At 45.2% G+C, this 23513-nt stretch overlaps 1 protein-coding gene across 1 annotated transcript in view; it reads left to right on the top strand.

Annotated features, from left to right (window-relative positions):
• Positions 1-924: 924 nt before the first annotated feature.
• Positions 925-23513, top strand: part of LPIN2 (lipin 2) — a 183511-nt gene continuing 160922 nt past the window's right edge. Inside the window, exon 1 of the mRNA XM_088469640.1 lies at positions 925-1005. The gene's annotated coding sequence lies outside the window, so the exon portion shown is untranslated. The remainder of the gene's footprint in view (positions 1006-23513) is intronic.

Raw genomic sequence — 23513 nt, 5'->3', positions numbered from 1 at the left:
TGGGTACACACTGAGACGATGTCAGCATGATATGTCGTTTCCGGGCGCATCGGAACATATAGGCCGCATCGCTCAATGTGTATGGCCAATATGTGAGATCCCGCAGTCGCATGCCACATCGTCTGGTCGGCCATGCTGCACTTCCAACCAGACAATATCGCATGCAGCCCCGTTGCAGGTAATGAAGGACGGAGCGAGGGATTCTTCCGTTGTTCATTACATCGCTCAAATGTGTACCCGCGGTACGATGTGTCAGCACATCATATCGTCCGGGACACATTGCGTAGTGTGTACCCATCCTTACTCTAATTACCAGCACATAGTGGGGTTGAGTATCTTTTTTTGTTATCAGTCAGATATTTTGTTATTTAGTACACGTCATGATGATAATTCCTGCTGTTAATGATATAGCTGTGAAACCCTGGCTCGCTGGGCAGACTGCCAGGGTCTCCAGGACAGAGGGTGCCAGCACCTATGGTCACATACAGTTCTGCCATCTACACAGCTAACTGATGAGGGGAATAAAGCTGTAGTAGAGAGCTGGAGCAGCTGTGTACAGTCTCCTCCCTACACAGTAATGCCCCTGTCCCGTCCTGTCCATAGCCCAGCAGCATTGCTTCAGCAGAGCGGTGTCAGTGTGGCGGAAGCACCAGCCCTGTCCTGTTGTGTGTATGCTGCCACCACCATGCTGCTGCAGCAGGAGGAGGAGGAGGAGGAGAGGGGAAGGAGGCGGGACGCGGGACGCGGGTCATCCAGCACAGCGCGACGACCGTGACATCACCCGGCGTCCCGCCTCCTCCACCCTGCTTCTAGCACCCGCTCGACTCCCGTGTGAGACAACACCGCACCGCCTGGAGCTGCTGTGAGGGAAGTAGTCAGATACCCAGGACCCGGTCCCCGCTGCGTGTCATTCATTCATTCACCGGGAGCCCGCGGGACAGAAGCCGCCGGTCATCGGAGCCCCAGCAGCTGCCGGCGTCATCTACATCATCAGCGCCTGAGGAGGTGAGAGGTTCTGTGTATGAAGAGTGCGGTACCGGTGTGTGCATGTGACGCCGCCTATGTATGTATAGCGTCATGCCTCTAGCAGAGCTTTGCCGATCAGTCGCACTATATATCACTAATAGTAGTGGCTGTAACTCCCTCATCCCTGGGAACAGTCCCTAGTATAAGCATTGGTTTCTGGCAATGACACTATAATGCTAATCGTCTGTACAGCACACATCCTCCTCTCCCTGCCAGCACCTACACCCATAACATTAAAACCACCTGCCTAATAATGTGTAGGTGCCAGGCTTGCTGCCAAAACAGTTCTGACCCGTCGAGGCATGAACTCCACAAGACATTTGAAGGTGTGCGGGTTGGCCATCGACCATTGATGATTTAGCAACCGATGGCGATTGTTTTCATCATTGACGGCTGCCTGCCAATGATGGAGTACATAGACTGCTGACAGTGAAACATTTTGCGTATGTGCAAAACTAACCATCGATGGCTCACCATCAGTGGGTTCTAGCCACCACTAGATTTGGCCCCAAGATGTCCTTTAAGTTGCGGCGTGTAGCCTCCATGGGTCAGGCTTGTTTTTCAAGCACGATGCTCGATCGGATTGAGATCTGGGGAATTTGGAGGCCAAATCAACACCTTGGACTCTCATGTTTCTGAATACATTCCTGAACAATTTTTGCAGTGTGGTAGGGCATATTATCCTGCTGAAAGTGGCTTCTGCCATCAGGGAATACCGTTGCCATGAAGGGATGTACTTGAAGGACACAGTTTAGGTAGGTGGTACATGTCAAAGTAAATTTCACATGAATGCCAGGATCCAAGGTTTCCCAGCAGAACATTGCCCAAAGCGTCACATTGCCTCCGCCGGCTTGCCTTCTTCCCATAGTGCATCCTGGTGCCATCTTTTTCCCAGGGAAATTGTGCACATGCACCCACCTGGCCGTCCACATGATGTAAAAGAAAACGTGATTCATCAGACCATCTTCCATTGCTCCATGGTCCAGTCCTGACTCGTGTGCCCATTGTAGGCACTTTCGGCAGTGGACAGGGGTCATCATGGGCAGTTTGACTGGTCTATGGCTGCACAGTGCCATACGCAGCGAGCAGTGATGCTCTGTGTGTTCTGACACCTTTCTATCATATCCAGCACGTTTTCAGCAATTTGTGCTACAGTAGCTCTTCTGTGGGATCTGACCAGATGGGCTAGCCTTTGCTCCACATGTGCATCACTGAGCCTTGGTCACACACGCCCCCTGTCGCTGGTTCACCAGTTGTGCTTCCGTGGATTACTTTTGGTAGGTACTAATCATTGCATACCGGGAATACCCCACAAAACCTGCCCTTGTCAAAGTCGCTCAGATCCTTACACTTGCTCATTTTTCCTGCTTCCAACACATCAACTTCAAGAACTGAATTCAGTTGCTGCCTAATATATCTCACCCCTTGACAGGTGCTATTGTAATGAGATAATCAATGTTATTCACTTCACCGGTCAGTGGATTTAATGTTATAGATGTATGTATGTATCTAGAATGGATCATTTATAATATATTATAAAACTACATTTGTGAGCATTCATGTTGAGATGTATGTGCATAGCATTTGACATATGCGCATGAGCAAAGTGTTCATGGAAATGAGAAGAAAATGTTGCCAACAATACTCCTTACTGAATGCTAAGTATGTAAAGAGCAAAAAGTCCCTTTCTACTCGCAGGATGTCTACAGCCCCCTCCTCTTCCACCCCTCACAACCACCAAGTTGCAGTATGGAATTTGGCTAATGGTGACTTTGGGTTGGAAAGCCGCTCTTCTTGGTGTGTGTTTTAAGTTACACAATTCGGATTCTCAGTCCGTTATTATACTTCCCAATTGCATTTCTTGCATTAGTCATTGTTTTGTAGTCTGTGCATGTGACTAATGTAAATGATTGTTAAGTTACTGCCAAATGTCTGAGCTAGTTGTACTGGTTGTACAAATAGTTTTTTTCATGGATATTGTTTTAACTTTGCTGACAGCTCTGAGTAGATAGAACAGTGCTGTGTGTGACTTTGTATTGTGTAGTATCAAACAGATCAATAAACAGAAGCTGATTTTTGATGTGCTTATTCCTAAAATGTGACTGCAGTGCCAACTCCTACTGACTTTCCCAGTGGCGGTTTACACCTTTCCACATAGTATCACCAGACATTTACTCCTCATAATACTCATGCAGTGTGAGCTGTATTATGTGCCTCTTAAGGTCATGGTATTAGAATGTCTTTATTATACCAAGAGTGATCAAATCCATTTGCTTGCTAAAAACTTTTAGCTAAACCAGAAGGGACATAGGCTTTTCATGCCTGTATGTACCCGTGTTTTATCCTCTATATATTTTTTGAGGCTTCAGACTAGTGGCAAAATGTCATCCGGAGTGGATCGGATGCAAACCGTTTTGAGTGTAGTACAGAAAGAAAAGGGCTCCGGACTGTAGATAGACAATGTCTAGGTAGACAACATATATTAAGCTGCATACACACATAAAGATTTTCTGTCCAACCATCCAAATAGTTGATTGGTTGGAATGAAAATCTGGTAAGGTATGGGAGTAACTGATGATCAGCAATTTGCTCCTAAATGCCAGAAAACAGATGAAAATGGACGTCAGACAAGTTTGTTAAATGTTTAATCTAAATAATTTGTTCAAACAGTTTTTGTCCATTTTCCGGCGTTTGGGAGCAAATTGCTGATTGTCATTTGCTTTCATATCTTACCAGATTTTCATTCTAACCAATCAACTAGTTGGATGGTTGGACAAAAAATCTTTACGTGTGTACCCAGCCTTTGACAGACAAAAGGTTGACACAAAAATGGTCGACATTTTTTTTTATTTTTGTATTTTGTAGGGTTAGGCACTAGAAGGGATGGTTAGGGTCAGGTACCTACCCCAACAGTTAGGTACCAGGAGTGAGGGTTAGGGTTAGGCACCAAGGGGAAGGTTAAAGTGAAGATTAGGGCTAGAAAAATAAGTGTCGACCATTTGTCCATGTCGAACTATTGTCTGTCTAACATCTGGTGTCTACCTAGACATTCTATCTAATTACTGTCTTATCTCTTATACCACACACAGATAAAAGGTCTGCTTCAGGAAGGCAGTGGTGTGAATTGCATAAGCATACTTGTGACAGTAATTTGGAAATGGCATAAAAAGCCACAAACACTTTTTCAACTTGATGGCATGAAAAACATCTAACAGTCCTTAGCGCTGGTAGCCTGCAAATCCCTGCCCCAGTAGATGGTAGGGAAGGATACACATCTGCCACTGGTTTCCATTAAGCTCACTTCAAGACCATTATTTTGTTTTTTATTTCATTCCCATTAGAAAAGCTTTATTGCTGGTCACCACAAGCAATTTTACTGTGCTAGTATGAAACAGAGAAGCTAAGAGCCTAATTCAGAGTGGAGCACACACCCTTTACGGAGCGTAACTTCCTTATATTCAGTGCACATGCTCCTAGACTGAACGCACACAATTACTGGGAATGCAGAGTCATATGAATTATACTTGCCACCAGAGAAGCAGGATGGGAGTGTGAAGGGGAGTTTCCAAGTAGGCAATTTCAGGACGGGTATTTACCCAAATGTGGCCTATGCATCAGTGGTGGGGGGAGTACCTAGCCGCCTAGCACTAACTTAGTACCATTTCCCCTCTGGATCATACCCTGGAAACTTCATACAAATAATATTGTTCTCATCTGTAGAACTGTGGGGTAGGGTAAGAACAGTGGACAAGTAACAACTCTACCCCTCCTATATATGTACAAATACCATCTTGATAAGAAAACTGGCAATTTTTTTTTATCCTTATTAACTGTATATATTTTACATTATTCTTGCATGTCAGGTAGACCTCACTAGTTGATATTTTGGTGCATTACACATTTAGACTAGCAAACACAATGTCCTTATAGGCTAATTAATCATTACCTAGATACCACCTGTCTTCCACTGTTGTGATGGAAGAGAAAAGTTACGCAGATTACAACAGTAGCACACATTGTAGATACGTATATTTCATCAATAACTCTAGCTAAATTCTTCTGTTTAATTCTAAAAACATATTATATATACCCAATATAACTATTTCCCTTCTTTGCAATGTTGTTCAGTATAGATGTAACTTGATTTTTATCTTTTATGCTGTTATGCCTTTAAATCTAATTATGAAACCCGCTAGCAGAAATACTAAGTACCTAATGTTGAATAGATTCACGTCAGTAGTATGATGGGGAACAGGGCTGACAGCTGTATCAGATGTGATATGGCATGGCAATCAGAAACTGAATGCTTCTGGAAGTATATTTGCGTACATTTACATATATATTCTCCACTGGGACAGAAGTCAAATTTACTAGACTGGCTCTTTGGCGGCAATAGATGGATTTTCTAAAGGATATGTGCTTGGCAGGATTTCAGAAAATAAACATTCTATGCAATGTCAGAGACCAGAGCGTTAGGTCTGCTCTAAAGATGGGAGCATCCACGAGTTACACGATAGCAAAGTTGGTTCTGTAAATTGATATAAAATAGTGGAGTATGTTGGTTTACCTGTTGTAACAAAGAATTAATGTACATGGTAGATTAATCAGGTATGTGAATGAAATGGTTATTTCTTCTCTTAGGGCCGAATTCAATTATCCGCAGAAAGTGCCGTCTGGCGAAGAGCGGATTGAATTCACCTGTTTTGCTGCAATGTTTTCTTCATGAGCGTCCCCGCTTTTTTCGCCCTATTGTAAAACACGCGAAAACGCGGATTGGCGAATGTTCTACAAAGCGAAACAGACCTCTTTTTTTTGGGAGAAATCAGTCTGTACCCCATAAAAAGCTTCAGCGACCCTGGGAATCAATATAGAATAGTAGTAGCCCCAATAAAGGTACGTAGTGAATTTGGGGCCTGATTCAGAGATGTACGCTAACCCGATGGTTAGTACACATCTCCGATGTTTGGAGGACTGCACATGCGCAGCCCTCCGACTGCGAGCCCGCTCACAGTGTGTCCCAACCACAGCCTGATTGACAGGCTGCGGCGTTTGGGAGGTGGAGCGGGGGCGTTCCCTAGCAGCGTTCCCCTGTTTTCTGGGAGGGACGACGCCATTGTCTACGTGGGTGCACACATACTTCCTAGCCTTGCAAGCTGCCAGGACCCCTGGCCAATGGAACATCGACAACAATTGCGATGTTCCGATGGTGACCTCAGGCTGTGACCTGGGTCGCAGCGCTGGGATCACGCAAATGCAGCAAGGAGGTGTGTGACACCTCCTTCTGTATTTGCATTTTAAATGGACGGAATTGCACTCCGCTTGTGTGCGTCTGTGCAATTCCGTCCATCTCTGAATCAGGCCCTTAATTTGTGGCAAAGGGCTGTTATATTCATATTTGCATATGTGTGGAAAAATTATAGAAAGCTATGGTTTTTCTGAAAAATAAGTATAGAGGTTAAATTTAGGGTACCTGAAAATGGGTACTAGTATATTTTGATGTCTCTAAAATGAAGATTCCAAAAAATCTCAAAAATACACCTGCTGCAGCCTCGTACAATCCCCAAAACACCTGTCCCAACCATAAAGCCCCCCAAAGTACCAGGCTCCCCCACTTTTTTTTTTTTTTTTTTAAATTTTTCCAACTCTATTAATTTTCGACCCAAAAATTTTGGGGTGAATTAATGTAACCCTGGTTAAGGGTTAAATAACATACTATATTAATAAGTACATATATGAGTTAAATATATATGTACTGCAGTCACAGTTAAAATGTATGTGTGTGTCATGTATTTATAATGGAGTATTGTAGTTCATATGTGTATATATATTTAATGTATTTACATATAAATTTATGTGGTTCTTTTTTTCCCTGTGGTGAGTATGTGCACGTGTGTATGGGATGCACATGCACTGGAGAAGAAGGGGGCGGAGTGATATAGGTGGGAGTGATTTGGTTTCTGTCAGGGAAAGAGGGTCCGGTTTTTGAGAAAGGGATTAGGGCTATCAGCAGCAGCTGACAGGAGTCTGACATTACCCTCCTTGTGTGCCCACCTCCCTGTGACCCCGGCAGTGTGGCCATGTGGGCTGCTGGGCACAGGGGGTGGAGCCAGTGAGGAGGCAGCAGCATTGGCTGTCAGTAGTGCGGTGTAAGCCCACCGCTGACAGGAGGCAGAGGTCCCGGTGGCGGAGCAGCGCAGAGGGACTGGTGGCAACTGGCGGAGGCTGTGAGTGGGGTGGAGTTAAGACACACACCCCCCTATTGAGAGTCTGTGGTCCCGAAGAGGGGCATGTCTGCAGGCGTGGATGTGGAGCAGCAGCGGCTGCATGAAGAGGTCAGAGCCAGGTTGCCGGGAGCCATCCTGTGGTATGAGAGGCAGGTCTGGATGCTGTCAGTGGAGGTGGGATTTCCCCTTCATTAGGGAATTCAGTGAAAAGCTCCAATAGTGACAGGTGGATGACTGGTAGTGGTAGTAGTGCCCACCAGTAGTAGTGAGTAACCGCAGTACATTGCATCCCATACAAAGTCTCACAGAGCATCAGGAGACTTGAGAATATTGTGGAGGGTTGGGATTGGAAGCCTGTGCAGGGGTGTCCGTTACATTCATATATATATATATATATATATATATCAACCGCATCCCCAGTGGCATAGGGACAATGAGACCTTGGGGGAGTATAAGCTGGGATAAGGAGAGACTTGAATATTTAACAGTGTATAACTGAACTACAGCAAGCAAGCAGTGATAGGATTTGGGAAGCTCATAGAATAATTATATACAGTTTTATAAGTCCAAGGCTTGCATCTCTGACTTATCACTACAGGATCTACAGTATGAGCTGATTGTATATTTAATTAAATAAACACTGTGCTAGGGACAGGTCAGCTGTCACAGATGGGAAAGGGAGCACAGTCATCTGAAGCCAAAACTAAAGGGGGGTATCCACTAGACGATAAAGTTGAACGATAATGATAAAATCGTTCGATAATCGTTTGAACATCGTTTGCAAATCGTGCAGTAATTGTTTCTAACAATGTACGATGCGCGCTCCCGCTGGTCGTTTGATCGTCTCCTCCATTGACTGAACATGCAGGTCAATTTCACTTGATTGCTTACAAATCGTTTACACATCGTTTACGCTGAACGATCAAACGATGAACCACTATCTGCCCACTATAGCTGAAAGCTCTCAATCACAGATTAAAACAACATAGTTTATTGTTAGATCTTCTGCAAATCTTTTGCAAATTGTTCAGAGTGGAAGATCAAATTTCAAGGGAAACTTCAAGGGAAAATCGTTAAGAGGTTGGACAGGGATAAAATCGTCTAGTGGATGCCCTCCATAAGAGCCAGATAAGTTTGGACTCTCATGTTCAGCAATTTCAGTATATGAATATGTAGCTTTTGGAAACTACCTATGGAGGAAACACATCTATCTTTCAGCCAGCAGCATAACTGATAAAATATATCAATTATTTGTCGTCAGGAACACCAAAGTGCAGTTGGACATCATTAAGGACCTCACTATAATATGCTTCTCCAAAGGGATACTTCTAGGAAAGGATTTGGCTTCATTGTTCTTAGAAAGAGATGCTACCTACAATACTAATTTGTGAAAATTCTCAGCAATATTAAAGGGAATTTGTTTATCTATATAATATATATTGTTCAGTTAAGGAGTAGTATGTTCTTATAAATGTAACAGATTGTGACATAGTAGTAATGTATTGTTATTAATATGTACAGTATTTACCTATATCTATAAAGAGAAAAGGTGTTGAGATATATCTACTATTGTCTTACTTACCTAGAGGAGCGATGAGGTAATCTGTGGTCATCGAAATCCATAAACACAGATGGTTTGTTATTATAACAATTTTATGTTGGTAACAGTATGCAATACACAGTATCCTACACGATAGGAAATAGAGGGTATAGTACTAGGCACTTGGCTTACCCAAGCGAGCCCGGTGAACAGAATACCAGTTAATAGAGCTTGGGTGGAGGCACTGATAGAGAAAAGGTACACCACTTAGAGGGTAAGGGTGGGTACAGTATACTATATAGGAGTTAGTAACCCAGTTACCCTTTAGTGATAGAAGGGGGGTTACATTAAGTTCATTTATTTTAATTTTTTTTTGCCCTAATAGGGGGAGTATCCAAAGGGTTCTGAACCAAGTCCCCACATTTGTACCCCAAAATATGGATTTTGCACTTCTTTTCTCCTGCCTTTTGCTGGAGAAACGTTTTCGCCTATTTTTGCCTATGGAGTTTTCGCCTTTCGCCTAGGCGAAAACTTCGGGGAATTGAATATGGAGATACTTTGTAAACAGACGAACAGTGCAAATCAGAGAGAACTTTTCTCCAAACGGCACTTTTCGCGGCTAATTGAATTCGGCCCTTAACTGTGAAATTGCCGAAAATATATATTTTTGTATACCAGTAGTCTGTACTGTAATATCACAGATACTGTATAATTTATTGAACTGCATTTTGATTATATTTCTAAGTCAGCTCATATAAGTATATGATATAATGTACTCCAAATAAATCTATTTACACAGTCATCTCTCTCCTATTGTCTGTACAACCTCTCGCACTAACAGTGTAAAGTAAGGTAATCTATGGTTTTCCAGCTGTTGTGGAACCATTAGTCCCAGCAGATGTACCATATAGATGATCTGTGAAAGCTACTGTTTTTTTACCTCTTCATGTACAATTCTCAAAAAAATAGAAAACAAATGACTATCAGGTCTGTGTAATAAGTGGTACATTAGGGCCGATCCAGAGGAAATTGTTACACACAAATCTATCTTATTTATTAATGTATGGATTGTGTAGTGGCCATTTAATTTGATCTCTGTAACTTCCCAAGCACTGAATAGATGTGGATAGAAATGGCATAGAGCAGTGACATGCGGTGCAGGGTCTCTCATTATCATTTCTAGTTGTAGCAGGTGATGGAGCTGAACTGCTTGGCACAAACATCACCCAGAGTCAGTATCTTGTGCTGGCAGTTGGCAGTTATTGCAATTATCTGCTCTGCAAATGGGAACCTGTTGTGAGTTTTTTTATAGCCTTTTATGGATATCCAAATGGTGTTCATTAACTATTTGTAGTTTTTATTTTACTCTGTATGAATACATTGCATAAAAGTTTGATACATTATGTCAGAGGTGGTCAAACAGTAGTTTGCAATCTACCGGTAGTTCTCAGCCATTTGTTTGGTCGGTCTCGTCTGTGGCTGCCGCAGGAGCATTTTCTTGCTTCTATCAAGACAGACCTTCCTCTGAGAGCTGATTCTCTTATTCCAGAAACAGCTCACATTGGTGGGTGTTTTGACTCCAGGATCCCTAATAACATCAGAGTACTTATTTGTTTATAAACCGTTATTTATATAGCTCACACATATTATGCAGTACTTTACATGGAATATTTAGTCATTTATATCAGTCCCCATCCTAGTGGTACTTATAATCCTAATCACATGGAGACACATACAAAATATGGTTAATTTTATTGTCAGAAGCCAATTAATCTACAGATGGGTCTACATACATCTTACCTCCTCGTGCGTTAAACAGCCCTTCTAGTTGCGCCATGCCATGGCTTGACTCTGTAGTGTCGACCGTCTTTCCGTGTGACTTTTTAATTTCAAATGCATCTTATTCGCAAAGCGATACGAATAGGACGTACATGCAGCTTCTGCTGATTAAAATTATATCGACATGCCTATATTCTGTGTGCGGGTGTATCTGGATGTGAAATGCTACGTTAGTGTCCCTGTGCTTGGTGTCCCTGACACTGTAACGTAGCATTTTACATGCAGATACACCCGCACACAGAACATAGACATGCCGATATCATTTTAATCAGCAGAAGCTGCTTGTGTGTCCTATGCTTTGCGAATAAGACGCATTTGAAGGTAAAAGTTGCACTTAAAGGCGCTCTGTGCTAATGAGCCGCATGGCCTCACAAGTTATGTTTAACGTAACTTATAGCGCACAGAGGTAAGATGTATGTTGACACATCTGTACCAGTATTTTTTGGATTGTGGGAGGAAATCGGACAACCCCGAAGAAACCTATGCAAACAGAGATAACATACTAACTCCACCCATACATGATCTTTGTTGGAATCAGACCCAATGCTAATCAATGCACTGCAGTGATGCCCCACTTAACCGAAAATCTGGCCACCCCTGCAATATGCTATTGAGGAACTGCCTGCTGGTACAAGCCATTTTGTTATACACAGTTATTGCATTAAACTAGAGATGAGCAAATTTTAGAACAAGCTGTTTCAGGGACAAAATCTTCCAGGCCTGCTTTTACTTTACATTTCCGCACTGTGGGCCTGATTCTGCAAGGATCGTAATTGTAAAGCTGCACGCAGGCTATAGATATGATGTATGCACGCAGGCAGCCTTGCAATTGCGACCCTTGCAGATATGGTAATGCAGCAGGAAGCATTACTTATTCGAACTGCGTTGTCCAATGCAACATCGGATAATCTGCATGACATCGGCCGGCTGCGGTGACCCAGTTTAGAGGAAAAAGCCAGGAAATCTCCGTCCGTTGTCAAAGATCCTGGCTTCTTCCCTCCCCCACAACGGCGGTGACACGCCTTCATTTAGGGACTGACAATCTGCTGCCAGTCTGCGAGCGAGTTAGCAGGACCAATTCTGCACACGCAGAATGGGGCCTGCGCAGATTCCCAAACATCGGGAACCTGCGTTCAGCAGTGCACTAGCATGTATTGCTGAATCAGGCCCTGTATTTGTAAATTTACGGTTCAGGGAAATTATAGTCCATTAACAGAGTTGGGACTACTGTATAATTCATTCTGTTAGTTGGGATAGTACTGTTGGCAGAGAAGGTCAAATTGCACCAGCAAAACATGGAAACCAGCAGAATAAGGCTGATATCTCAGGGAACAATTTTGAATTGAGCTGGTTCATAGTGTTCAGCATCTAACCTGCGGTGTCCTCTCCCATTATGTCACATAGACATGAGCTGGCCATCCCTGGAGCAGAGGGTGACTAATTGCCTTTTAGGGTCAGACCACACATGTTGCTTCCTTTATGGGTATATGCATGACTGGAATGTCCAATGTCACATTGAGAGCATTTGAAGCTACATTTCTGTGTGATCCTTTATTGTGAAGAAAACAAAAGTTCCTGCAGCATTGAGAACATGCATGACAGCTGGGACTTGGGTGATTGATATATGTTGCTGGTGTGATCATGTCTCTGTTGTTTGGCTAAAGGCCCCCATACATCAGAGATGGATTGCAGCAATCGTGCAATTTGCAATCGATTGTGTATAAAAATCTGCAATGTATGGGCTTCACAGATTGCAACCAAAAAGTGATTGGAATTGTTTAATCAGATTGTCCAACATGATGGATTTTACAGATGGATTGGGGCTGTAGATTGTTAGTGTATGGACATGATCAGCAGATTTGCAGACCGTTTCTAGCAAAATGATGAGCCTTTCAAGATTGCCAGATCTGTGTTTGCTGCAATCGATCTGCAAATCACTGAAAAAGATCTGTAGTGTATGGGCGCAGATTGCTCGATTGGGAAATCCTAAGATTGGGCAATAAATCTTCAAATTGTTCAATTGTGGTTTTCAGATTGCTGATGTATGGGGGCCTTTACTGCAGATCTGCACAGCAATCCAAATGACAATCCTCCTTGTAGTTAACATTGCTTTTTTTGCTTGTTGTATTTATGAACGCTCAGCCTGAGTCTGGTGTCCTATTGCGCAGAATTTGTGTTCGTTGTGAGGGTGTACCTTTTGGCCAGAGTGGGAAACCCCTATTTCTGTATTTTTTTTTTTTTTTTAAGTTTCTCTTAATAATGCTGACAAAGAGCTCCTTGTTCTTGTATGAATGTTCAATGTGTAGTTTCCAGTGTTCAGCAGCAGTGGGAAATGTAAGCTGAGAATCCCACTATGCCAAAACAGTGTCTGGACAAAAAGCCCTTTACCTTAATTTGTTCCTGCTAAATACCATTACAGTTCCTAGGTTATGGCTGAACCTTCCTGGGTTCTAGAGGAACAAGCAGTGGCATCTACTTTATGCACATGCTGCTACACAGCCTTCCTGGGTTCTAGAGGAACAAGCAGTGGCATCTACTTTATGCACATGCTGCTACACAGCCTTCCTGGGTTCTAGAGGAACAAGCTGTGGCAGCTACTTTTTACCAATTGGTGCGTCTGTAGAAGCCACCATCTGTCCAGCTTCTCCGTCCAAGTATGGCCTCGTAGGTGAGCGCCTCTGTACGCAACCGCTTTTAGTGACACTCCCATAACACGCACATAGGAAGGTCCATCTCCTCCCTGTCACCGCACAAGAACGCACAATACATTTTAAAGCTATTTTCTGGCACCGTGCCCCTCAATTGCAACTTCCACTCTGTGCTCACGCTGTGTGGTCGTATGTGCAGTGTGACATAGATGCATGTGCAGAAATAAAGAATTATTCCATTTTGTCTGCTGTTGGCAGGTTCAGGCTCACAGAGAGGTCGCTGCAACTGATGTTCCAAAATAGAGCTTTATAATAAGAAGGAAAAGGCAATAATACTAATCTGCTCTGTCTGTAAAGCACCAAAATCTGCTCTTTATATTTATTTCGGTTTTCTTATTTAAAAAAAAATAATAAAGTTAGTAGACCCTAGTGGTGCTGATATACACACATCTCATTTGCATGGCTCTGTCTGAGTAATGCTAAATCCCTGTGTTCCCAATTACTGTTCAGACATGGATATTCCATGCATTTATCTGCAATTCCCCCAGTAAACACTTAGCAGTATTTATATTTAAATCCTCTGGGTAATGCAGAATTGCTGTTTTATGTCAATAATACATACACGCTAATATCGCAAAAAAAAAGAAAATAAACTACTTAATAAATGCGTTTATTTATACTACTTCCTGAATAGTTTATTATAAATCAGGCCAGGTCGGAAAAGGCTTTATGCATTTCACAAACACATTTTCTTTGGCTGACTTCATTTTCCAATTTGGACCCATATTCAATTTGGAGCGAAAAGCCGAGATCGGCGAAAAAGTTTTGCCGATGACATCATTTCGCGAAGCGTAAAAGTATTGCCGTATTCAATTTCAAAGACTTTCCGCCTAGGCGTAAAGTCAATGCAATGTAATAGGCGAAAAAGTTTTGCCTATGAATAGCAGTCGGAAAAAAGTGCAGAATTGGGGTTTTGGGGTGCAACGTTGCGGGAACCCCAGTGCAGTCTTCAGACAGTCCCTCAAAGGTAAACTACGTCACCATTTAAAAAAAAAAAACTTAAGAAAACCCCCAAAATATCACTTTGATTTTGGGGTAAAAAAATAAATAAATTGCGAGAACAAAGTTAAAAACTAGCGAACTAGACTCCAGGGGGGTCCCCAAATATGCCCCAGGTATTTTATTTCTTTGCAGGTGCTTGCGGCAGGTGGATTTTTAAAGTTTTTTTTAAAACTTCACTTTAGCAAACTTAAAATATGCTGCCCCCCATTTTCAAGTACCCCAAATTTGCTGGGCTAAGTTATTTTCTACAAAAAACCTCCAAACTTCTATTCTTCACCACTTAGACAAAAACGCTATTTAGCACCTATTGAGCCCATTTAAAAACACCAAATACCTTCAGCAAGCCAAATCGTGGGAAACCATAGCTAACCCCCATGTCAGAGCATCATTTGGGGTATGTTAGGCTGATTTCCCCAAATCTGCCAGGACTTTCCGCTTGTTTCAGTTTTGCGGGGTCCCGTTTTAGCGTCCTCTCAAATTGAATACGGGGACGCGCGCAATACTTTTCCGCCTGCAAAAAAGGCGAAGTAGGTGGAAAGTCCTGGAGGCGAAAAAGTATCGTGGGTGCGATTCAAATTGATACGGGCTTTGGTCAGAAAAAAAGGAATCATTTTGTTTGACTGACTATAATAATTGTGGGTGGTTGTAGAAAGTTCGAGCCCTAAGTGCACCTAATTGTTTTCCCAATAATATACAACATGAATATAATTTGCACATGAAAATGTCAGTGTGTTCGGGAGTGCAAAACTTTGCATGTTCTGGGAGGGAGGATTGTTGACCACTAAATGCAGACTAGGGGGTATACTTAGTAAAAGTCAATTTTCATACATTTTAAAATCATTGAAAATCGATGTGCTTCTGGGGTAAATCACACATTTACAAATATAACAAAAAATAAAAAATTGTCTCAGTAAATGTGTGATTTAGCCCCAGAAACACAACATACAGTAGATGTTGATCGAGTTTCATCGATTTTTAAATCAATTAAAGTTGACCCTTAGTAAATAGACCCCTTGCTGTGTTTGAGCCTCATTTTCTACCTTTGCAAAAAGGTTTTTATACTGCAGTATGATATATTAAATTGAGATTCACAGGGTGGGTGGAGATCATTTATAAATCCGCTTATAAATAATCAATACTGGTTTCTATTTCAGTATAAAAGAAAATGTATACAGTGAAATAAATAATCTAATCACAGCTGCACTTCTGGTGGCCGCCCTGAATACAAGTCAGTAATGAGGCCCATACATCTTCAATGGTTTGCTGCATTTTCCTGTTCTGCAGACGTGGGGCCAGGCTATCCGGGATATTCAGCAATTCAAAAATCTTGATTCCCCGATCCCAATCCGAAATGGTTTAAATCAGCGAGTCTGGGATTTTTAACTTGTTGAATTTCCCTGATCAGCTGACAGATCGCTGATCACCGATATCCGTGGATCTGCAGTTTTGGTCGCTGATAAGCGGATCAGATCAATGTTGGCAGAATGGGGAATGGCGTCTCAGATCTATGGGGCCCTTAATGTGAAACTATTACATAATTTGTTACTTACAGTACTTTCTACTCCAGGGTCCTTAGGGATCCACAGGGATACTTTGGGGTATAGGCTTGGCTTCGCCATGGGCACCACAAAGTTAAGTCTGTCATTCCAGGATGCACCGGGCCCCCTCCTATACCCCGCCCCCAGGCCAAGGCACCTCAGTTTCAGTAGGTGCCTGGCCGGAGCTGGGTTACCGCATAGGGGGGGCTGTGTTTCACAGCCCCTGAAGATCTTCAAGAGCAGTAGCATGGACAGTCCAGCGAACGTCCATGCTACCGCTTCGACGCCGGCGCCGACCACCGGTAGCGATCCGGGGAACTCGGCGGGCTCTTGGGGGTTCCAGCTAGCGGAACCCCCGGAGGCCTTGGACTGTGGCCGGATCTACGGGGGGCATCATGAGGTAAGCAGCGGGCGTCTGCAGTAGGCGCCCGCTGATTCACAGTCCAGTGTCCCCAGGGCTGGGGGCTCCCTGGGGACTGCAGTATAGTGGAGCCAGGCACTGAGCCTGCGCTCACACTAGACCACCAGGGACACGGGGCTTGAGCGTTATGGAACAAGCTCCAGCATCCTGGGGGGGTTAATTACCTGCCAGGGAAGTGCGCCTTCCCTGCAGCGCATAGGAGGTCTCTCCCCCACTGCTCTCAGTGCCTTTCCATTGCGGTCTGGCGGGCTGAGGCAGCGATCCTCCTCCTGGGTCCGTCTCCTCTGTCTTCACCGGTGGCCATTTTCTTTGAGCACACTGATGATATTAAAATTGAACCTCTATACACACCTTCCTATACCTTCTAATATCCTGCCTATACCTTCTAAGGATGACGCTAATTTGCGTACGCAGTCATACAGTAAATAAAGACTTAGACCTGGAATCTGTGGTTCCAAAGCACAAAGTATTATTCAAGGAAAAGTACAGTTACACGCTATGATCTGTGTACAATTTAGCGCAAAGGAATTATACAGACCCAAGTACAGTATGCATACGCAGTGCCTCTGGTCCAGATGTTGGGTATCAGCAAGAAACCCCTCATCCATCAGCATTCAGCATGAAGACTAAGACCCAGTGTTTGAGCACACATATTTATACCCGCCAGAATAGATAGGACAATAGAGAAGTTTGTTGCTGATATCATTGGTTCCCAGGGGAGAAGCATCTGTTACAGAGCATTTAACAGGCTGGTTCAAATAGACTCACCCTGCCTCTAACAGCTGGTGATCTCTGCCCACCCGCCCCCTGCAACATCATAACAGTTAATACATTTTGTTGCTTGAAGTCTCTGCGGTCCATAACTTGAGAATGCATGATGCGATCTCCCCACCGATATCACCGGAATACTGTGGAAAGAGTACGCATCAGTACAAAACCAAATACGGCTTGTTTAGCATGTATAATACCTTAGTTACCAAATATCTTTATTTCACAGCGTTTATATTAACTGAACAAACTTAAATCTTATACCTTAACGCTAATGGAACCTTGTAAGTGAATATGTAATGTGTGAGAGTACGGGGTTTGATACGAAGACGCTAGTTAACTGGGGACAGATGCGTGCGCATTTAGCCACTAAACTGTGTTTTTATTCGGGGTCTTAAGCATAATGTGTGTATGTGAAATGGTGAAAGATGCAATCGCATGATGCTAATAATTGTGCATTCGCTACTGGGCGTCATGTTAGCAGCTCAATTGTGCGTAATGTGTGGTGTTTATGCATGAGATTCCATCTATGATGGACTTAGCACACACACACACACACCATTCCTCACTCACATTTTCAGACTGCAATGCAAATGTGTTGCCTCCAGCTGTGAAGCTAGGGCCATTCTGTCTGGGTGTGAAACTAGAACCTGTTTAGGATTACAATTGCCACAACTATACTTGTCTGCATTCAGGGATTCCCAATTTGTATGTAAAACACTCACAGTTTCTGGTGCATTGTCTATTCTATTTATTTACTTTTTCTCAAGAGGCTGTTCGTCTAGTTGCCGGTAGATTATCAAAAACATTGCCATCTGTTCTTAGCTCGTGAGTTGTAACTTAAAGTGACGCTGGTCGCAAAATGGCGTCTTGCAGATTCTTGTTTCTAAAATGGAGTCTAGCTGCCATTCGCAAGATGGCGTCGTGCACGCTTCAATTTTAAACTGATCTTGTCTCAGCCAATTATCCAGGTGTCAGAGTGCGGACCTCGGGTCCCCCCCTTGCATACCTCTCCTCCAAAGTAAGGTCAGTGTATGTAGTGCTATTCCTACCAGACTGTAGGTCTGTGTAGTTGATGATAGCGCAAAATTGTGCAGGTATTTCGCTTTCATCCACTAGGGGACACTGGAGGTGCTTACGCTGGGGTATAGAGGCGTGGATAACTGGAGCCGGCATTTTAAATAATTTAGAAGTGTGAAGCTCCTCCCCCTCTATGCCCCATCAGCCCTCAGTTTAGAAAATGTGACTCTAGGAGCTGGTCACTACATGCTGTGCTCCAGCAAATACATTTAATTTTTTTATTTATTTATATATTCTTTTACACTCCTATAGGTACCCTTCACCACCTATCTAAAAGGTGGGGTCCGGGTACCTGGCGCCCTGATGTTTTAGCAAACACCAGGAAGGAGTGCACAGGGCTCATTACAAGAGCTCCTGACAGCTCCTTACCGCCACAGCAAGTCTTCACAACAAGAAGAGAAGACTGCGGACCTGCTGAGAGAAGCCTCCGGGGACACGCAGTGAGTAACAAGCTGCGCATCCCCCGGCTCCTGCCCCCGCTGCCCGGCGCTGACACAGCATATTGCGCTGTGTCAGGTGTGCATAGCGCTGTTAGACAGCGCTCCCAATGTCCCGCTGTCGGCGCTGCCTTGCAGATGGGGAATTGCTGTGTTAGGGAAGCTGTGTGTACACAGCGCTACACGCGGCTCCCTGCTTCTCCCCTCTCCCCGCTGAGCGATGTAGCGCTGAGGGGGAGGCAATGGCCACATAGCAGCCATAATGGAGCCCTTAGGGCATGAAGAAGGGGGCGGAGCCTAATCAGCGTGGGCTCTCTCTCATCTATGCGCGGCTGTGTTAACAGCATGGCTGCCGGTTTTTTAACTAATACATGCCTGCATCTCTCCCTAATGCAGGAAGTGTGCAGCAGATCTGCAGAGGCTGAATTCTCTTGCTCCCCAACCTGGCTACAGTGTGCAGATACAAATTAAGCACAGAAGGCTCTGGTGCTTAATACACTGGGGGTGCAGGGAATCTGGTCTGTGGGAAGGGAGTGGGGTGTATCTCCTCCTCCGTGTCCCAAGTCAGCCTTCTGCTTTTCTTCTGTATATACTCTGTCCCTCTGTGTGTGGTGACTGTGTGTATCCATGTCAAACAGAACAAAGGCGTCTCAAAAGATGTTTGTTTGTTTGTTCTAGGTGTAACAACAAACTATCCAAGCCGCATGCTGCTGGGTCCACGTTATGTGATGCTTGTATAGCAATTGATCACCTGCGCCTACATGGGCCGCTGACATGGTAGGAGTAATGACGGATTTAACGTCTGAGTTAGCTGAGGCTCGGAAGTCTCAGCCTCCCTTGGTTATGGGTACAGCTGTGTCTGCACCCTCCACTTCCCTACAAGGACCGACACAATAGCGTCCTTTATCGACTGTTCTCCAGTCAGAAGAGTCTGACAAGGAATTCCTCGCTACAGAGGATACTGAGGAAGGGGAATTGGAGGAAGCATTACAGGAAGATACCCCTCTAGAATTAGAGTCCACCTCTCCCGGGGTGGAATCTCTAATTTTGGCGGTCAGAAAAATCCTTAACTTACCTGAGGATGTTATTCCTGCATCCCAGGAGTGTGAATTATTTCATGAACAACCAAAGAGTTCGGCGGTTTTTCCGTTCTCACTGCATCTTCAACAACAGCTCTCAGTGGCCTGGAAGCAACCGGATAAACGGTTCCAAATTCCGCGCCGGTTTCCTTCTAGCTACCCTTTTCCATCATCCATGATGGAGAAGTGGGAAACACCCCCTCCAGTAGATGCGTCCGTCTCCCGTCTTTCTAAAAAAACAGCACTCCAAGTACCGGGAGCTACAGTACTAAAAGATCCTTCGGATCGTAAATTGGAGACAACGCTAAGATCTATTTATACCGCAGCGGGTGCTCAACTTAGGACCACCCTTGTTACTGCTTGGGTTAACAAAGCGGTGGTTTGCTGGGCTGACCAGTTGATTACAGGTTTGGACTCGGGTACTTCTAGAGCAGAGTTACGCTTACTAGCTGAACATATCCGCGAGTCTGCAGTTTACTTGGGAGAAGCGTCAAAAGATGTCAGTCAGATTAGTGCTCGCATATCTGCTTCTGCTACTTTGGGCCGTAGAGCCCTCTGGCGCACCTGGCTTGCGGACGCAGAATCCAAGCGTGCGGTGGAGGGTTTACCATTCAATGGCGACATGCTGTTTGGCCCAGAATTAGAGAAATGGATATCCCAGGCCACGGGGGGTAAGTCTTCCTTCCTCCCGTCAACTGCACCAGCTCCCAGACGATCTTGCACTGGACCTTCCTTTCATTCCTTTCGTGCGCCACATTCCTTTCGTGGTAGATCCAGAGGTGCTCCCTCCCAAGCAAGAGGCGGCAGAGGTAGAGGTCGCCCACACTCAGTTGCACGTAGACAGGAGCCTAAGCCAGCTGAAAAACAGGTGGCATGACGGTTACCCGTCCCACCTGGGACCACCTACAGTGGGAGGCCGCCTGCAAAGATTTCAACTAGTTTGGAACCAGACATCTCCAGAGCCGTGGATCCGCAGACTAATTTCCCTGGGGTACCAAATAGAGTTTGAGGCCCCCCCTCCACCTCTGTTCTTCACTACAAGTCTGCCAATACCTGCAGACAAGGCCAGGGTTCTACAGGAGGCTATCCAGTCTCTAGTAGTATCATCTGTGCTAGTCCCGATTCCAGAACATCAACGAGGTATGGGGTTTTACTCAAACCTGTTTGTAGTACCCAACCGGATGGATCGGTCAGACCCATCTTGAACCTCAAGTCATTGAACCTGTATCTGAAGATGTATGTGTTCAAAATAGAGTCTCTGCAGTCCGTTATTGCGAGCTTGGAACCAGGAGAGTTCCTATTATCCATGGATATCAAGGATGCTTATCTCCACGTTCCCATTTGGGAACCACACCAAGCATTTCTGCGTTTCGCCATATTGAAGGATCATTCTCAGTTTCGGGCATTGCCGTTCGGGTTGTCCTCGGCTCCCCGCATCTTCACCAAACTCATGTCAGTTATGATTGCTCTCCTTCGGTCATCGGGAGTGAACATAGGGCCTGATTCAGAGCTGAACGCTCTGACCAGAGCGCTCGCTCTGAATCAGGGCCGTCCCAGCCAAATTTGGAGCGGCCTCCTGGCCGCTCTCATAGCTGTGGGTGACCACCCACAGCTTATGCGAGCGGCCAAAAAGATGGTCGCGATGGTCAAAGACCATCGCTACCATCGGGCTTGCGACGAGACCCTGAGGTAGGGTCTCGCTTCCGCAAGCCCAGGAGTGATTTTGGCTCTATCAGAGCCAAAATCACTCCCACTGACATCATTACTGATGTCAGTGGTGCTGGACTCAGACAGTAGGTGTTCCCATGGGAACACCTCTGTCTGGCAGTCACGCCCCCGGCACACCCACCAAAGGGGGCGTGCTGTCAATAAACATCCACAGCACGCCCCCTTTGGTGCGAGACCCGGAGCGATGGAGAGCCCGTCGCTTTCCGGGTCTCGCGCATGCGCACGACGGAGCTCTCTCCGTCGTGCGCATGCGCAGTGGGGCAACATCGACCCGTTTGCGAGCGTCCTTTGCTCGCGAACGGGTCTGAATGACACCCATAATCCCTTATTTGGACGACCTGTTACTCAAGGCGCAGTTGGTATCTCTTCTTAGAAGTCATGCCTTACTGACATATCAGACTCTAATCCAACATGGTTGGATAATAAACTACAAGAAATCCAATCTCAATCCGTCCCAGAAGCTCCTGTTTCTGGGCATGATCTTAGATACGGCATTACAGAGGATCTTCCTTCCAGTAGACAAGGCCCGGGATATCCGGTTGTTAGTTCAGCTGGTCCTCAGACCAAAGAGGGTGTCCCTCCTTCTTTGTCTGCGTCTCCTGGGGAACATGGTAGCGGCCTTCGAGGCAATACAGTTCGGGCGGTTCCACTCCAGGGTGTTTCAGCTGGACCTACTAACACAGGGGTCAGGGTCTCATCTGCTCCTACATCGCCAGATCCGTCTGAGTCCAGCTACCAGAGTGGCCCTTCTCTGGTGGACATAGTCCACAATCTTCTTGCGGGCCGGAGATTCGGAGTGTGGGACTGGATCATCGTAACAACGGATGCCAGCCTTCGAGGATGGGGAGCTGTAGTACTCGATTATCATTTACAGGGTCGATGGTCCCCTCTAGAACAAAAGTGGCCCATAAATGTGTTGGAACTCAGAGCGATCTACAATGCTATGATAGAAGCGACAGAGTTTCTAAGAACTCGTCCGGTAAGAGTTCAGTCCGACAACGCGATGGCTGTCGCGTACATCAACCGTCAAGGAGGGACTCTGAGTCGCATGGCCATGCGAGAAGTAACTCAGATTCTCAGGTGGGCCGAGAGCCAGTCAGTAATCCTGTCGGCGGTATTCATCCCGGGTGTGGACAACTGGGAAGCAGATTACCTAAGCCGACAGGATATCCACCCCGGGGAATGGAAGCTTCATCCAGACATGTTCAACGCGCTGATACGTCGATGGGGATGTCCTCAGGGGGACCTCATGGCGTCACGATTGAATCATCAGCTCCCGGTATACGTGTCAAGAACTCGAGATCCGCAGGCAGTGGCAGTAGACGCTCTCACAGTTCCATGGAACTACGACTTGGTTTACCTCTTTCCTCCGATTCCACTTCTTCCTCGACTGCTAAAAAGGATAAAACACGAGTCAGCCTCTGTCATTCTCGTGGCTCCGAACTGGCCTCGGAGGAGTTGGTTCGCGGACCTTCGGTCCCTATTGTCAGACGATCCGTGGCCCCTTCCTCTGCACCCGGATCTGCTACAGCAAGGTCCTTTAGTACACCCCAACCTAGCGCAACTGCATTTAATGGGGTGGCTCTTGAAACCGATATCCTAAGACGCAGAGGAATCCCAGACTCTGTCATTCCCACCATGCTACGCGCCAGGAAACCAGTTTCTGCTGCGCATTATCACCACATCTGGCGTTCTTATATCTCGTGGTGTTCCAGTCGGGATCTTCTATCTAGGACTTTTCGGTTGTCCCGGTTTCTGCTTTTTCTTCAGACGGGTCTGGATTCTGGCCTTCGTCTTGGAACTTTAAAGGTGCAGGTTTCTTTCCTTTCCATTTTCTTTCAACGGAAATTGGCCCTCATTCCTGAGGTGCAGACGTTTCTTCAGGGGGTCTTGCGGGTGCAGCCTCCTTTTGTACCTCCGATTGCTCCCTGGGACTTGAACTTAGTGCTTTTGTTTCTTCAGTCGTCCATGTTTGAACCTTTGGAAGAGGTTGATATTAAGTACTTGTCTTGGAAGACAGTCCTTCTCTTGGCTCTAGCTTCGGCTCATAGAGTTTCGGAATTGGGTGCTCTGTCCTATAAGCCACCTTACCTTGTGTTTCATGCTGATAGGGCGGAACTCCG

The sequence above is a fragment of the Taudactylus pleione genome, unplaced genomic scaffold, assembly GCF_031769625.1.
Source record: "Taudactylus pleione unplaced genomic scaffold, aTauple2 ptg000093l, whole genome shotgun sequence".
Classification (NCBI taxonomy): Eukaryota; Metazoa; Chordata; class Amphibia; order Anura; family Myobatrachidae; genus Taudactylus; species Taudactylus pleione.
This window is presented reverse-complemented; position numbering and strand designations above follow the sequence as displayed.